At 37.8% G+C, this 18,450-nt stretch overlaps 1 protein-coding gene and 1 pseudogene across 5 annotated transcripts in view; one reads left to right on the top strand and one right to left on the bottom strand.

Annotated features, from left to right (window-relative positions):
• The window catches only part of BBS9 (Bardet-Biedl syndrome 9), a 422,348-nt gene that overhangs the window by 361,416 nt on the left and 42,482 nt on the right, over window positions 1-18,450 (bottom strand). The gene's annotated exons all lie outside the window — the stretch shown is intronic.
• On the top strand, window positions 9,101-9,610 carry LOC111773213 (V-type proton ATPase subunit G 1 pseudogene; annotated as a pseudogene).

Raw genomic sequence — 18,450 nt, 5'->3', positions numbered from 1 at the left:
CACAGGGTAGAGAGAGTTAGAAAGTTGGGACATCTGAAATGAAAGTTCAGGAAATACCTTGGACTTTCCACAGATCTGCCCTACAAGAACATAAATTCAAGCCACCAGAAGCTCAAGGTTATCAGCCAGTAATTGAACTTGTTATTTTCAATCTTTTTTATTTTAGCTTTTTTGCTATTTATGTAGAGGTATCTCATTATAGTTTTAATTTGAATTTCCCTGAGGCCTAATGATGCTGAGTATCTTTTCATGTCCTTATTGGGCCATTTGTGTATCTTCTTTTCTGATATGTCTCTTCAAATATTTGTCCGTTTTTAAAAATTGGATTATTTACCTTTTTATTGAGTTATAAGAGTGCATCACATATTTGAGATACAACTCATTTGTCAGCTATATGCATTGTGAATATTTTCTCTCAGTCCAAGGATTGCATTTTCATTTTCTTAACAATTGTCTTTTGAAGACTAGAAAGTTTTAATTTTGGTCAAGTATTATTTATCATTTTCTTTATGATTAGTGCTTTGTATGCCCTAAGAAATCTTTGCCTACTCAAAGGTCATAAAGATTTTCTCTTATTTTTTGTTCTATAAGTGTTAACGGTTTTAGCTTTTAAATTTAGATCTATGATCCATTTCATGCTACATTTTGTGGGTTTTCTTCTTGTTTTTGCATTGATTTATTTTCCATTGCTGAACCAATCATGTATTCCTAGGATAAATTCTAATTGGTCATGATAAGTTATTCATTTTATATATTGCTAGATTCCATTTGTATCATTTTAGTATTTTTGCAACTGTGTTAATGAGAGATACTGACTGGAATTTTCCCTTCTTATAATATCTTTGGCAGCTTTAGTATCAAAGCTATATAGGCCTCATAAAATGGGTCAGGAAGCATTCCCTCCTCATCGATTTTTAGAAAGAGTTTATATAATATTGATATTATTTCTTTCTTAAACATTTAATATATTTCACCTGTGAAACTATCTGAGCTAGAAGGTTTTTTTGTGGAAAGGCTTTTTATTATGAGATCACAATTTTTAATAGATATAGGGCTATTCAGACTTTCTATTTCTTCTTGTGTCAGTTTTTGGTAAATTGTGGTCTTCAAGTAATTTGTCTTATTTCATATAAGTTATTAAATTAATGGAATAAAGTTATTTATAATATTCCTATTAGTATCTCTGGGATCTGAAAGTGTCTTTTAAAAAACAGAGTTTCTGGATTCAGAGAATATTGGTGGTCATCTAATTCTAAAACCCTCCCTCCTTTACTGTTCTGAAAAAAACAAAAAACCACACTGCACCCATACATTCTGCATTATGTTAAGACCGAGAACGCTGCAAACTTCACTCCAAGTAGAGGGGCGAAAAATTCCAACAGCACTTCCACCATCAGCCCACTGCTACTACCAGAAACCTAAGGGTAAAGAGAGTGGGGAGGGGAAGGCTGACAAGATTCTATAAAAAAGAGCAGAGGGAAACAGAGATCCTAGGGAAAGTACAGACAAAATCAAAAGTGAAACAATAAATGCAAACATAACTGAACATAGGTTGGCACCTAGGAGTTCATGGCTCCAGCCACAGGGAAGGAGCTTCAAAGTATGCAGGAATGGAAGTGGCAGCCTTAGAGAGGCACTTGATTCTGAGAGTGAGTTAGCTGGAAAAAAATAGAGACAAAGGTTTGTGTCACTTTGGAAGAAGGGACGTATAAATATGTAATGGGAAAGGCAAGAAAGAACCATGTAGGAATGGATTGAAATTGGAGATAGTGATGTGAACTTGTGATATCTAAATAATGTCTATATATGAGTATATGGTGTTTATGTGTGTATATGCATGTTTATGTATCTGTGAGGGTTTATGTACATTTGTATATGTACATGTACATATTTCCTAGCTTTGTCCTCTGAAAGGGCCTAAAAGCAAAGAACCATGTAACATGAGTGCACTCAGCACTCAGATCTTGGTCTCTGATATCACTTCCCACTAAAAGGAACCAGGATTCCTCAGAGAAATAGCTTATTCCATGGCTGGAGCAGGACAGGTATAAGATGATCCTAATAACATCTTTGCTATGCTAGAAAGTAAAGAAATGCTTTAAAAAAAGATGAAGGAGCCAGCTTGAAGAGGCTTCCACTGGGCAAATCTGGGAAAATTTTTTTGTTTTTTTTTTAGGAAGATTAGCCCTGAGCTAACATCCGTGCCCATCTTCCTCCACTTTATATGTGGGACGCCTACCTCAGCATGGCTTGCCAAGCAGTGCCACATCCACACCCAGATCCAAACCAGTGAACTCTGGGCCACCGAAGCGGAACCTGTGCACTTAACCACTGTATCACCAGGAGGCCCCAATGGGATTTGAAACACTAAATCTGGGAAAATTTAAGCACCAAAATTATTAAGTTCAGTACTGAATTATAAACCATTAGGGAAAACAGACATTCATGATTTCACATTAATAATAAATAGACAAATAAATGAGAGAGAAGGGATATCTACTGCATATAATAGAACAATGAGGGCCAACTGGCAAATGTGGAGGAAGAGCTGACTCAGAAAAATCCTTCTGTAACAATCACAGTAAAGATTTTATCAGGTAAGAATCATCAATGAATGATAAATTTAAAGGAAAATTTTGACAAAAAGCAGGATACTTTTACTGCTTACTAGTAGCAAGGGGGGAAAACAGTAATTATACAGTGGAGAAATCAGGTAACAACTTGACCAGCAGTTCAAAATTAATCATCAATGAAGGTAACTCTATGATACCGTGAGAAGAATGCAATACCACCTATTCTTGGCAGTATTCTGACCAAGAATGTATAGTCTCAATGTAATCATAAGGAAAAAACTGACAGACAAAATGAGGAATGTTGTATTTTTTTACGTGGCGAGGGAGACTATATTCTTCAAAAATGCCAACGTCATAAAAGACAAGGAAAGGCTGTGGAAATTTTCTAGCTTAAAAGAGGCTAAAGATAAATGTAGCTGGATGCATTGCCTGCCTCTAAACTAGATCCTCTAATAGTAGGAGGGAAATGTTATAAAGCACATTATTATATTATTAGATCAACTCACAAAATTAGAATTTGGACCTCAGAATAGATAAAAGCATTATATCAATGTATTTTATGAAATTAATAACTACTGTGGTTATGTAAGAGTATTCTTATTCTTAGGAAATTCACACTAAAGTGTTTAGGGATGAAAGTGTATGCAATGTAGGGATGTATGTAATGTACTCTCAAATGGTTCAGAAAAAAACTGTTATACATGAGACACAGAGAGTTAGCAAAAGAGAAACAGAGAAAGAAATGATAAAGCAAATGAGATACAAATATTAACAATGGGAAAATCTGGGTAAAGGGTATAAAGGCATTTCTTATATTATTTTTAACTTCAGAGAAAACAAAGAAAGGAAATGTAATCACATCTCAGCCATCAGTACTGTCTACACGGTCATAATAATGTAAATTCTTAAATTAGTTAGAAAAAAGCTCAAGCTGCTATAACAAAGATACCCCAAAATACAATGACTTAAATTAGTTTTTTTTTTAATTTCAAGTGTACATCATTATATTTCAATTCCTGTGTAGACTACACCATGTTCACCACCCAAAGACTAATTACCATCCATCACCATACCCATGAACCCAGTCACCCCTTTCGCCCTCCTTCCTCCCCACATCCCGTCTGGTAACCACAAATCTAATCTCTGTATCTATGTGATTGTTATTCTTGTTTTTATCTTCTACTTATGAGTGAGATCATACGGTATTTGACTTTCTCCCTCTGACTTATTTCGCTTAAGCTTAACACCCTCAAGGTCCATCCATGTTGTCAATAATGGCAAGATTTCATCTTTCTTACAGCTGAGTAGTATTCCATTGTGTGTACATACCACATCTTCTCTATCCACTCCTCCCTTGATGGGTATTTAGGTTGTTTCCAAGTCTCGGCTATTGTGAATAATGCCACAATGAATACAGGAGCACATATATCTTCATGCATTTGTGTTTTCATGATCTTTGGATAAATACTCAGCAGAGGAATAGCTGGATCATACGGTAGTCCTAGTCTTAATTTTGGGGGAATCTCCATACCGTTTTCCATAGCGGCTGCACCAGTTTGCATTCCCACCAGCAGTGCACAAGAGTTCCCTTTTCTCCACATCCCCTCCAACACTTGTAATTTCTTGTCTTGTTAATTACAGCCATTCTGACGGGCATAAGGTGGTATCTCATTGTAGTTTTCATTTACATTTCCCTAGTAATTAGTGATGTTGAACATCTTTTTGTGTGCCTGTTGGCCATCTGCATATGTTCTTTGGCAAAAGGCCAATTCAGATCTTGTGCCCATTTTTTAATTGGGTTGTTAGGTTTTTTGTTGCTGAGATGTATGAGTTCTTTATATAGTTAGGATATTAACCCCTTATCAGATACACAGTTTGCAAATATCTTCTCCCAATTGATAGGTTGTCTTTTCGTTTTGTTGATGGTTTCCTTTGCTGTGCAGAAGCTTTTTAGTTTGATGCAGTTCCATTTGTTTATGTTTTCTATTGTTTCCCTCACCTGGTCAGACGTGGTATTTGAAAATATGCGTCTAAGACTGATGTTGAAGAGCGAAGTGCCTATGTTTTCTTCCAGAAATTTTATGGTTTCAGGTCTTACATTCAAGTCTTTAATCCACTTTGAGTTAATGGGTTTTTTGTGCATGAGTTTTTGTACAGTGTAAGATAATGGTCTGTTTTCATTCTCTTGCATGTGGCTGTCCAGTTTTCCCAACACCATTTATTGAAAGAGACTTTCCCTTCTCCATTGTATGTTCTTGGCTCCTTTGTCAAAAATTAGCTGTCCTTGGATGTGTAAGTTTATTTCTGGGCTCTCAATTCTGTCCCATTGATCCGTGTGTCTGTTTTTGTGCCAGTATCACGCTGTTTTGATTACTATAACTTTGTAGTATATTTTGAAATCAGAGAGTGTGATACCTCCAGCTTTGTTCATTTTTCTCAGGATTCCATTGGCTATTCAGGGTCTTTTGTTGTTCCATATAAATTTTAGGATTGTTTTATTTCTGTGAAAAATGTCATTGGAACTTTGATAGGCATTGCACTGAATCTGTAGATTGCTTTAGGAAGTATGGACATTTTCACTATGTTAATTCTTCCAATCCAAGAGAAAGAATATCTTTAGATTTCTTTGTGTCATCCTCAATTTCTTTCAGCAACGTTTTATAGTTTTCAGTGTACAAGTCTTTCACATCTTTGGTTAAATTTATTCCTAGGTATTTTATTCTTTTTGTTGCAATTGTAAATAGGATTGTATTCGTAATTTCTCTTTCTTCTACTTTCATTGTTAGTGTAGAGAAACACAACTGATTCTTGTACGTTGATTTTGCATCCTGCAACTTTACCATATTCATTTACTATTTCTAAAAGTTTTCGGTGAATTCTTTAGAGTTTTCTATATATAAAATCATGTCATTTGAAGATAGTGACAGTTTCACTTCTTCCTTTCCAATTTGGATCCTTTTTACTACTTTTTCTTGCCTGATTTCTCTGGCTAGACTTCCAATACTATGTTAAATAAGAGTGGTGAAAGTGGGCATGCTTATCTGGTTCCTATTCTTAAAGGAATAGCTTTCAGTTTTTCTCCCTTGAGTATGATATTAGCTGTGGGTTTGTCATACACGGCATCTATTATCTTGAGGTACTTTCCTTCTATACCCATTTTATTCAGCGTTTTTATCATAAATGGATGCTGTTTCTTGTCAAACGCTTTATCTCTATCTATTGGGATGATCATGTGATTTTTGTTCTTCATTTTGTTAATGTGGTGCATCATGTTTATTGATTTGCAGATGTTGAACCATCCCTGCACCCCTAGAATAAATCCCACTTGACCATGGTTGATGATCTTTTCAATGTACTGTTGTACTCAATTTGCTAGAATTGAGGATTGAGAATTTTTGCATCGATGTTCATCAGTCATATTGCCTTGTAATTTCCCTTTTTTGTGTTGTCCTTGTCTGCTTTTGGTATCAGGTAATATTGATCTCATAGAATTAATTAGGAAGCCTCCCCTCCTCTTCAATTTTCTGGAAGAGTTTGAGAAGGATAGGTACTAAGTCTTCTTTGAATGTTTGGTAGAATTCACCAGGGAAGCTCTCTGGTCTTGGACTTTTATTTTGGGGGAGGTTTTTGATTACTGTTTTGATCTCCTTACTGGTTATTGGTCTATTCAAATTCTCTATTTCTTCTTGATTCAGTTTTGGAAGGTTGTATGATTCTAAGAATGTATCCATTTCTTCTAGATTATCCAATTTGTTGGTGTATAGTTTTTCATAGTATTTTCTTATAATCTTTTGTATATCTGAGGTGTCCATTGTAATTTCTCCTCTTTCATTTCTGATTTTATCTATTTGAGCCTTCTCTCTTTTTTTCTTGGTGAGTCTAGCTAAAGGTTTATCAATTTTGTTTATCTTTTCAAAGAACCAGCTCTTAGTTCATTGGTTCTTTCTATTTTTTTTTCAGTCTCTATTTCATTTATTTTTGCTCTGATTTTTATTATTTCCTTCCTTCTACTGATTTGGGGCTTTGTTTGTTCTTCTTTTTCTAGTTGCTTTATGTGTGCTATGAGATTATTTGAGATTTTCCTTGTTTGTTGAGGTAGGCCTGTATTACTATAAACTTCACTCTTAGAACTGCTTTTGCTGTATTCCATAAATTCATAAATTTTGTCATGTTGCATTTTCTTTTTTTTTTTTTAAAGATTTTATTTGTTTTTCCTTTTTCTCCCCAAAGCCCCCCGGTACATAGTTGTATATTCTTAGTTGTGGGTCCTTCTAGTTGTGGTGTGTGAGATGCTGCCTCAGCGTGGCTTGATGAGCAGTGCCATGTCCGCGCCCAGGATTCGGACCAACAAAACACTGGGCCGCCTGCAACGGAGCGCGCGAACTTAACCACTCAGCCACGGGGCCAGCCCTGGCATGTTGTATTTTCATTTTCATTTGTCTCTAAGTATTTTTTTATCTCTCCTTTAATTTCTTCATTGACCCAATTGTTGTTCAGTAGCATTTTGTTTAATCTCCACATATTTGTGGCTTTAACAATTTTCTTCCTATAGCTGATTTCTAGTTTCATACCATTGTGGTCATAAAATATGCTTGGTATTATTTCAATCTTCTTAAGTTTATTGAGACGTGTTTTGTGGCCTAATATGTGATCTATCCTAGAGAATGTTCCATGTGCATAAGAAAAGAATGTGTATTCTGCAGTTTTTGGATGGACTATTCTGTATATATCTACTAAGTCCATCTGGTATAATGTGTCACTTAAAGCCAACGTTTCCCTATTGATCTTCTGTTTGGATGATCTATCCATTGGTGTAAGTGGAGTGTTAAAGTCCCCTACTATTACTGTGTTACTATTTCTCCTTTTATGTCTGTTAATAACTGCTTTATATATTTAGGTGCTCCTATGTTGGGCACATAGATATTTACAAGTGTTGTATCCTCTTGCTGGATTGTTCCCTTTATCATTATGTAGTGCTCTTCTTTGTCTCTTGTTACAGTTTTTGTTTTAAAGACTCTTTTGTCTGATATAAGTTTTGCTACCCCAGCTTTCTTTTCATTGTCGTTTGCAATGGAGTATCTTTTTCCATTCCTTCATTTTTCAGTTTGTTAGTGTCTAAGTCTGAAGTGTGTCTTTTATATGCAGCATATATATGGGACTTTTTCATCCAATCAGCCACCCTATATCCTTTGATTGGAGCATTTAGTCCATTGACATTTAAAGTAGCTGTTGATAAGTATGTCCTTTTTGCCATTTTGCTACTTTTTTTCTGGGTGTTTTAGTAGTTCTTCTCTGTTCTTTTCTTCCTTTCTTGCTCTCTTCCCTTGTGGCTTGATGGTTTTCTTTAGTATTATGTTTGAGTTCCTTTCTCTTAATTTTTTGTGTATTTATTATAGGCTTCTGGTTTGTGATTACCATGAGGTTTATACACCACAACCTATATATATAGCAATCTATATTAAGTTGATGGTCTCTTAAGTTTGACCTCTTACTAAAAGCTTAAATTAGACAGTTCATATTTATTTTGCTAACTACAGAGACAATTTCTTCTCTTAACCCTTCCCACATCCCTATAAGTAATCCCACCTCTTTAAAGTCCCTTCATTTGAACCATCTGCCATGAATTCTCTTTCCTGCTGGTATCTCAACTGATACAGTACTTAGGGATTTGGGGACTGATTTGCCCACATATTTGATGAATGCACAGATCGCTTCCCTGCCAGGGAAAAAAGGAAACAATAGAAATAGATGGCATGCAATAGAATCACAACTGTTCAAATTATCATTGGTGTGGTGTGGGATGGAGTGCCAGTGAAGGAAAAGGTTTTGAAAGATAAATGGCTATTGCACTTTATTTGATGACAACAGTAATTGCAAAGATTGCTCAGTGGGCTAACTACTCTACTTAAACTCTTAAAAAATAAAAATGCTTGGGACTTTGAACTCCCCAAATCAAGGTACAAGTGGAAAACCCAAAATTTCTATGAGGGCCATGTAACTGAGTGACACTGTGCAAAGAAAAAAAGGAAATACACAGACCTTCTATGCTTCATTAAGCCCTGAGAACATCAAATGCCACATGATCCATTAGTCAAAATGTGGCTTATAGAATTCCAGTTATATATGAAGTTTTGACCCAGGTCTTCCTCACAGTTAGTTCTGTGGGTGCATAGACCCATCCTGCCATTATTTTGCAATTTGTTTAATGCACAGTTGGAACAGATATACTCATGAACTGGCTGAATCCCTACGTTAGCTTCTTGTCTAATAAAGAGCATTATGAAAGCTATTATGATAGCAAGGGCTAATTGGAATCTCTTGGAACTGTCCCCAACCCACCAAAATAGCACACTTTTCAAAATCAATACTCATCCCTAAGGAAATCGCAGAGATTAGTGCCACCATCAAAGACGTGAAAGATACAACAACGATGCATCCTCATTCAATATCCTGTTTGGCCTGTGAAAGAGCCAAATGGATCTTGGATAATGACTATGGATTATCATAAACTTAGTTAGGAGAGATTCCAACTACAGCTGCTATCCAAAAATATGGTATATTTAGTGGAAAAGGTCAACATAGCTCATGAAACTTAGTGCAAATCTGTTAACCTATACATTTTTTAATCCAAATTAATAAAGACAATCACCAGTAGTTTCCTTTGATTGTCAAAGATAGTAGTATAGGCTACTGCCATGACCAGTCAGTTGAAAGGCATCTAGCAGCTGCAGGATGAGAAGTGGGCCACACAGAAGATGTCTGAGGCCTACAAGCAAAAGAACCTGAAGCTGAAGCAGGACAAAGAAGCTTAGGCTGAAGTTTAACCGTACCACCTGCAGGAGAAAGGGTTCAGGGCCAAGGAAGCTGTGCCTCTGGGATCCCATGACAGCTGCAACACCGAAGTGGAGAAGGAGACCCAGGAGATGACCATCCTCCAGACCTACTTCCGGCAGCACACGTATGAAGTTCCGGATAACCTCTTGGCCTTTGTTTGCAACATCTGGCTAGAAATCCATGAAAACTACCACATAAATTGATCGGAGACAGAGAAAGAAGCACCTGTTCCATAGATTGGCATGTTTAGTTGCCTTCAGGGAATATGAAGCTTTAGCAAAGCTCAAGTTATATTCTTGTGAACAGACATTAAATTATTTCTCTATATTATATAGTAGGTCCCTTCATTTTTTTGAGAATAGTAAATCTGGCTTCTTTGTACAAACTTAGAGCTTATCCAAAGATTTCATCTTTTTACCTCATATTTCTTAGAAATTTAATGGGTATACATTGTCTGTTTTCCTATGCTTTTTAGCTCAAGCAACATATACATCAATACTGGCTTTTTCTTTCTTAGATATAGCAAAAAAAAAAAAAAATTTGAAGAAAAATGGGATTAAATATTTTTCCCTAAAGCTTTCTTGAAGGTCAGGAACTTTATCGATGAAAAAGTAGTTATTTGTATAAATAGTTATGTGTAACCTGTGTGAAGCAGCAGCCAGCCTTAAAATAGTCCTTTCTCGCTAAGGGTTGGAACAATGAATAATGGTGGCATTGTTTGGGCTGCTTTTAGTTTCTCTTAATCAAAATTACTAGATGACAGAATTCAAGAACTTGTTAAGTGTTATTACTTGGTGTACTGATAATCATTTAAAAGTAAAGACACTTTGTCATGAAAAAAAAGTCTATCTTCACTCTCTTGCTTCAGGGCTATTCAATTTTCCTGATCTTTGTTTTAAGACTGTCCTCAGGGAACTTGACCATCTCGATATCCCAAGGAACATAATCCTGGTCCAATATATTGATGACATTATAACTAGACCTGGTAAGCAGGAAGTGGAAGTGCCTCATAAAAATTCAAGAGCCTGCCACACTATGAAGTTTCCAGGAAAGTCTGGGGCATGTTAGGATATACTCCCCCCAAAAACATCTTGCTTCACCGTGCACTGCCTTGCAAGAAGGAAAAAGTACAAAACTTAGAGAGTCTCTTTGAATTTTGGAAATAACATATAGCACATTCAAGTAAAGCTAATATTTTGAAGTAGAGCTCAGAGCAAGAGAAGGCTCTGACGCTGAGAAAGGCTGCAATGTAAGCTGCCCTGCCTTAAGGGCCAGCAGACTCAACGGTACTTGAATTCTCTATGGCAGATAGATCTGCTCTATATAGCCTCTGGAAAGCCCCACAAGGAGAGTCACTGCACATACCCCAGAATCTTCTGTCAAAAATTATTCTCTATTTGAGAAACAGCTCCTGGTTCTACTGGGCCATGGTACAGATTGAACTTCTAGCTATAGCACACCAAGTAAATCCAGGACCAGAGCTGCCCATCATGAAGTGGGCTACCCAGTCTACTGAGATATGAAATTGAGAATGTGAAGCAGCATTTCATCATTAAATAGAAATAAAATATATGAATGGGGAAAAAGAGACATAAATTGAATGAACAAGTGGTTCAAATTCCCATAGTACCTACTTCCTGACGTTTCACGGCCTCTTCCACGGCCTCATGAGGAGCTCCCTATGACCAATGGACAGAAGAAAAAAAAACACACCGACTTGGTTTACAAATGGGTCTACATGATATGCTAACACCAGTGGTCAGCTGTAATACCAGTTTCCCACTTCAGAGTATCCTTGCAAAACAATAACAAAGGAAAATCTTCCCAGTGAGTTTAACTTTGAGCAATACATCCTGTTTGTCACTTTACTGGGAATATGAGAAGGCCTGATATTCAGATTTTTACTGATACACAGGCAATGGCTGATGGGTTGGGGTTAAGAAATTGGAAAGAACAAGACTGAAATATTGGTAAAAAGGAGGTCTAGGGAGGAGGTGCATGGAAGGACTTTTCATAATGGAAATGCATTTTGAAGCTATTAGACATCCTAACTGCCAGAAAAAGAAAGCTTCCAGCAAGGAACACAGCCATAGCTCTACTAAATTTGAAGTTGAGACCACCCCAGTCAGGATTCCACCACCACAGGAGTGATAGGCAAAAAAAATAAGGTTAATGTACTGACAGAGAGATCGCTCCCTATTACTAAGAGGAATCGGGTGGCCATTGTACAACAGGAACAGGTAGGCTATGTCTCAAATCCAGGGGACTCACTGGGCTGCCCCTTAGTTTCTTAGTATTCCTAGGTCCAATAATAAAGTTAATGGAAAACTATGGCAATCCAATACACATAGGACCACTAAGGACTCAGATCTTTTGAGCATGAAGGTAAAGAATCTTGAGTAACCAAGATGCTGGAAAATATAAGGGGAACATAAAATGGGTGGCGGAGAGAGGAAGTTATGATTATCTCCTTCAGCCTGTTGAGCAGCTACAAAGATGGAGACTGTAACAGCTAAGCATATTTGATATTAATCAATTCTTTCTCCCCATCCCACTCCATTTCCTGCTATCTTATATGAAGAGTAATAGTGATGGCTACATTGCAATTTGGTTTCAGATGGGAATATGACTCAAATATCACCTGGTGACAAGAAGGTGACGGATGGGACTTTGTGTTTCCCCTGGCTGGGAGTGTGAAATTTTTGTTTGAATGAAGAGTAAGAGAACGGCGGCTTCTCCATGGCTCCAGCTCTTAATAAGCCCTCAAAATAATACCATTACCTCCTCCCCTGCCCCTTCAGTCCTAGAAGTGCTAACAGCTTCCACTACTGATAATATGTCAGTGTTTCACTATTTTTTCCCATAACTCTGCCTACACTCGTCCATGATCCCTTCACTAAAATCTCTTCATTTAAATTATCTGCGATAAATTCTGTTTCCTGCTGGGATAACTGACTGATACAAAAATATATATGGAAATTAGGAAAGTACTATTCCAATTTAGTAAAAAAATAAATAAGGATGGGGGCTGGCCCCGTGGCCGAGTGGTTAAGTTCGCGCGCTCCGCTGCAGGCGGCCCAGTGTTTCGTTGGTTCAAATCCTGGGCGCGGACATGGCACTGCTCATCAGACCACGCTGAGGCAGTGTCCCACATGCCACAACTAGAAGAACCCACAACGAAGAATACACAACTATGTACCGGGGGGCTTTGGGGGAGAAAAAGGAAAAAAATAAAATCTTAAAAAATAAATAAATAAATAAATAAATAAGGATGGTTGATTTGTAATCTTTGTTACATGAAACCTATAGAGCAGCATTTCTCATAGTATGGTCTGCTGATCTCCTGTGGCTTCTGTATAAGAATTAGCTGGGGTACTTAAAAATGCATATTCCTAAACTCAACCCCAAACTCTCTTTCCAAATCTGAATTTCTGGAAGAGAGGTCCTAGAAGCAACACTTTTAGTAAGCCCTCCTGGAAAACTCTGTGCACACTAAAGTTTAAGAACCATTGTTCAGGGGCTAGCCCAGTGGCGTAGTGGTTAAGTTCGTGTGCTCTGCTTCAGCAGCCCAGGATTCACAGGTTCAGATCCCTGGCATAGACCTACACCAAGCTACACTGTAGCAGCATCCCACATACAAAATAGAGGAAGATGGGCACAGATGTTAGCTCAGGGCTAATCTTCCTCACCAAAAAAAGAAAATAACAACCATTGTTCAAAAGCAGCGGTTCTTAAAGTGTGGTTCCCCAGACCAGCAGTATCAGCATCATCTGGAAACTTGTTAGAAATGCAAATTCCTGGGCCCACACTAGACCTACTGAGTCAGAAACTCTGAGTGGGGTCAGGCAATGTGTGTTTCAACAAGCCTTCCAGGTGATTCTGGTGGATTCTTAAGTTGCCGAACCACTATTCTAGAGTTTTGTCTTTTTTCTGTATAGCAAAAGTTGTTTTTGTCAGCCAGCATCTGTTCCCAACTTCTATGTGATCCAAATAGGACTAACTACCTTACCAATCCCCACCACCTACCGAAGATCTGAGAACTTAACCAAGACCCTACCCAGAGGAGTATATCATCCTCTGACCTTGGTGATGGGCTCAAGCAAGAGCGCATGATCCAACCTGAGCCACTAAAAGTCCTTGGCAGGTCTTTGTTGGTTAGAATTATTAGGAGAGACTCTTATTTTCCATTGGGGTTTCTAATTAGAGGCTGACAATGGATAAATGGAACCAAGCACAGGACTGAGTGTGTTATAGACATTATCTCAGGTATTGACTCTCTTGTTCAGATACGTTAAGTTTGGGGTGACTGGGAGAGCCACGTGAAATGACTTACACGCTATTACAAGATAGCATAACAGAACCTAACTAGAAATAGAAAACTGGCACCTGGGATTGTTAGCATCTCTAACAAACGCTGGGTTAAAATGCTCTTATAGCAGATCGTGGACTAACACAGTGTTCATCTCCTTTCCCTCCAGAAACCATATTAGAATGACAGTAATCCTAGTATCTGTCGAAATTAAGAATTCCCCCATTCTCTGAGCAAAACCAATCCTACTGATAGCAATGAAAATGAAATTGTAGGAAACTAAGAGACAAAGGTTTACACTCCACTTATATTTCCCATTAATTATTATGCCAAGTACTCAGATATGACTTGCCCTCCTGCCAACCATATGCCTGAAGGTGGGATTACTCAACTGTCTGAACATTTGCTGGGTCCCAGAGGTGAAGTAACTCACTCAACTATGGGGGCAGACAACCAAACTTTTCGCCCATGACTTGCAGCCAAGCTTCTCTAATCATGACCTGGCAACCACTCCAACCCTCTTTATTATTATTTCACTCAGGGCAGAAATTAAGAGCCTGTGGAGACTGCCACTCACATTTTCTTTTACCTAACTAGTGACTCTGAGAACAAGGTTCTCCCCAATACTTCATAGAAGCATTTCATCAAAAGAGCAAGTATGACTTCCTATTTCAAGATAGTGAATTAAAGACTCTTATGTCCCCTTCTCATCTAAAAAAATCACCCCAAACAAGAAGGAGTACAATAAACAGACATAAACTCCTTCAAGGAAATCAGAAGATCTATGGTAAGCCTAACCACAATCTGTGAAGATGGAAAGTGAACGGAGAAAAGGTAAACAATACAGCAGAGCAAGGTCAAATCTAAATGCCTAACGGGGAATGAATTTATTCACTCCATAAAATTCTGAAAAGGCTCAGGAAGCAAAAGCACCAGGTACCACAGAAAGTGGGGTGAGGTGGGATCTGAAGACAAGGGAGTTATTTAAAAGTCTATGTAAGTAACAGTTAGATACCCAGACCTCCACAGGAAATAAAAGTATAATCTCTGGAGAAGCTGAACTAAACAAGGGACTCCAGATTAGGGGGACACCAGGTACAGAACAGAATGCGAATAGGGCAAGCAGCTGAAAATACACGGATGAAGAAAAAGTCTACATCCTGGATAGTCAATCCTCTAACTCCCTTCCCCACCTAGCTCCAGAATACATGAGACTACGCTCATACTCCCCAGACAGAAGTTACAGAAACATCTCGAGAAAGAAAACCACCTCAGGAGAAAAGACCTATAGCTACAGATATTTGAGTCCCCAATAAAAGTCAGGTAGTCCTCAAACTGTCCTAAAGGGAAGCCCACCGGTTGACAAGCCCTGGCCCCTGACCCCAGGGACACACAGTTCACAATCTGTCTTAATTGCTCGACTGTTAAATATAAACGAGTAGCAATAATCACATGAAAAGACATTCAACATCATTAGCGATCCGAGAAATGCAAATCAAACCCACAATGAGATACCATAACCCACCCACTAGGGTTGCTATAATCCAAAAGATGGACAATAACAAGGGTTGGTAAGGCTGTGGAGAACCTCATCCTTGGATGGAACCCTCATGCATTGCTGGTAGGAATAAAAACTGGCACAGCAACTTTGGAAAACAGTTTGGCAGCTCCCCAAAAGGTTAAACATAGAGTTACCATAAGATCCAGTAATTCCATTCCTAGGTAAATATCCAAGAGAAAGGAAAACTTAAATCCACAGAAAAACTTGTACTTGAATATTCATAACAGCATTATTCACAATAGCCATAAAGTAGAAAATCTAAATGTCCATCAACTGATGAATACATAAATATAATGTGGAATATCCACACAGTGGAATACTATTCTACAATAGAAAGTAATGAAGTACTGATACATGCTACAGCATGGATAAAGCTTGAAAAATTATACTAGGTGAAAGAAAGCCATCACAAAAGACCTCACATTGTATAATTTCATTTATGTGAAATGTCCAGAATATGCAAATCTACAGAGACAGAAAGTAAACTAGTGGTTGCCTAGGACTGAGGAGCTTGGATGGAAAAGGGTAGTGACTGTTAATGGGTATGATATTTTGATTGAGGAGAAATACATTTTGGTCATTTGAATGACCAAATACATTTCTCATATATATTTGGTCTTCATCCACAGTTCCTGGCTCACAGCTCCCAAAACTCTTAGAATTTCCTAAGTGTTCAGAGTGATAAAGGTGTCTTTTGTTGTGTTACTGAGGTGACTTTCGGACCTTACCTAAGGATGGGGGCTGGTCGCCAGGAGAACCAACTATATGATTAGAGGGTTGCAGCTTTCAGTCCCAGCCCTTGACCTCCTGAGAGGAGAGAGGGACTGGAGGTTGAACCAGTCACCACTGGCCAGTGATTTAATCAATCATGCCTATGTAGTGAAGCCTCCATAAAAACCCAAAAGAGTGAGGCTCAGAGAGCTTATGGATGGGTGAACACAAGGAGATGTAAGGAGAGTGATTTGCCTGGAGAAGACATGGAAACTCCACGCCCTGTCCCTATTCTTTGCCCTTTGCAGTTCTTCCATCTGGCTGTTCCTAAATTCTATCCTTTTACCGTAAACTGGTAATCTAGCAAGTAAATTGTTTCTCTGAGTTCTGGGAGCCGCTCTAGCAAATTAATTAAACCCAGGGAGGAGGTCATGGGAACCTCTGACTTATATTCAATCAGTCAGAAGCACAGGGAACAACCTGGGGTGTGACTAGCATCTAAAGGGGAGGAGGGAATCTGATGCTATCCCCAGGTACACAGCATCAGAACTGAGTTGAACTGTAGGGCACTGAGCTGATGCTTGGAGAAGTACTTGGTGCTGTGTGGGAAAACCGCCCCCTCGATACAGTGGAAATTGAGTCTCAGAACCATTTTAATGTGTAAGGGGGTTATTTTGAAGTGGTAAAAATGCTCTAAAATTGATGTAGTGATGGCTGCACAACTCTGTGAGTATACTAACAACCATTGAATTGCATACTTTAAATAGGCAAATTGTATAATATCTGACTTATATCTCAATAAAAATGTTTTGAAAGAAAGATTAGATAGATAGATAGATAGATAGATAGATAGATAGATATAGCCAAGGATAATCAGAGAGCCAACTGTCCATTTTCCTTCCCTCTTCCCACTTGTCACACATTCAGCAGCCAGGTATTTACTGCCCCTCATACCCAAAACAAAAAAGGAAAAAAAAAAAAAGGAGGGGAGGAAGGGTTCTTCTCTTTAACAAAATATTGACCTGTCTGGGAAGAAATATGGTGATTAACATGGGTGCTAGCTCCTGTGAATGCATAGCCCCCCTCTCCTCATTCGGCTATTTGGAGCCTCTAATTTAAGCTAGCTCCCATGCACTCACTTTAAAGCTAAGCAGGCTGGTCAAAAGCCCAACACGCTTTCACAGAACTTCAGCTTTCTAGTGATTCATCCTCAAATAACAACTGACAAGCAATCATTTGAGGAAAGCCTGCAACAAGAAAAGCCCAAGAAAAACAAAAGAACAAAACAAAAATTACTCCAGAACAAAATGAGATAATTCAAAAAGTAAAAAAATAAGGGGGAAAAAAATCCCATACCTCCAGGATGACAGAAAGGTCCCCAGGAACTACAGGAAATTGACAGATTCAATAGTATGACTGGAAGCCTAGAAAACTTTGAGGAATTGTAAGGCTATGTAAAGAAATGTATGTTTAAAAAAAAAGAAAAGAATCTACTAGAAACATTTTCCTTTCGGTAGCACAGGACGTTGTACTCATAAAGAAGGAAACACAATCCTGGTACACTACATTGAACAATATTTACATAATTCAAACAAAGTATGTGTTAACTTTTAGAATCATCTATAGAGAATATTTAGTTATAATCATAGACCAGTTTGTAAATATTATTAACCTTGACAAAGCAAGAATAAAGGTGAAGTTGACAGAAGGTGAGACACTTAAGGTAGGGAGAAATAAAGATTAAGATAAAATAGCTAATGGGCTTATTTTATAAAACGTGTAATCAAGGGGTTGAAAGGTGATGGAATAAGAAAGAGAAGCTTAAGTATCCTGTTTGTACGTGCAGAGGTGAGCAGCAATAGAAATGAGAATCGTGATATAACTGGAAAAAGGATAAGAGAAAGGATGTGTCATTAATCAAAACCTTTATCATTGTGACACATCAACAGACAAAATCTAAATATGATGAATCCAAAAATAGTGGTGTAAGCACGTTATTTAGAGATAACCCTCAGAAAAAATAAAGGTAGAAATGAATCATATAGGAGAGTAGGGGAGAGTGCGGGGGACTGATGCCTTCATAAGCTTGTCTGTATTATTTGAATTTTTATTTTTATTAAATTAATTGCACATAGTTAAAATTTTTTTGAATGTTTCTGTGATCTTGCAAGGTTTAAAGTAAACAGTCTATTTTTAAAGCTGTAATAATATACCTTGCTAACATACTTCTAACATCTCTCTCCTAAGCCTAGGAACTTCATCCCTGATTTTCTAACAGCCCTGCAGTAGACTGAACAATATTAAAGGGTGTCATTAAATTCTCCCACCTCCATTTAAAATGGTACATAAATGTGCATGGTGTGTAATCATATTTAAGTGAGAGAGAGAGGAGAGGAGAATGAGTAGATATAACATTTTTAAAAATAGATTATTGAAAAGCCAAAAGGTCGAAGGCTGACTTC

Source organism: Equus caballus, chromosome 4 (genome assembly GCF_041296265.1).
Source record: "Equus caballus isolate H_3958 breed thoroughbred chromosome 4, TB-T2T, whole genome shotgun sequence".
Taxonomy (NCBI): Eukaryota; Metazoa; Chordata; class Mammalia; order Perissodactyla; family Equidae; genus Equus; species Equus caballus.
This window is presented reverse-complemented; position numbering and strand designations above follow the sequence as displayed.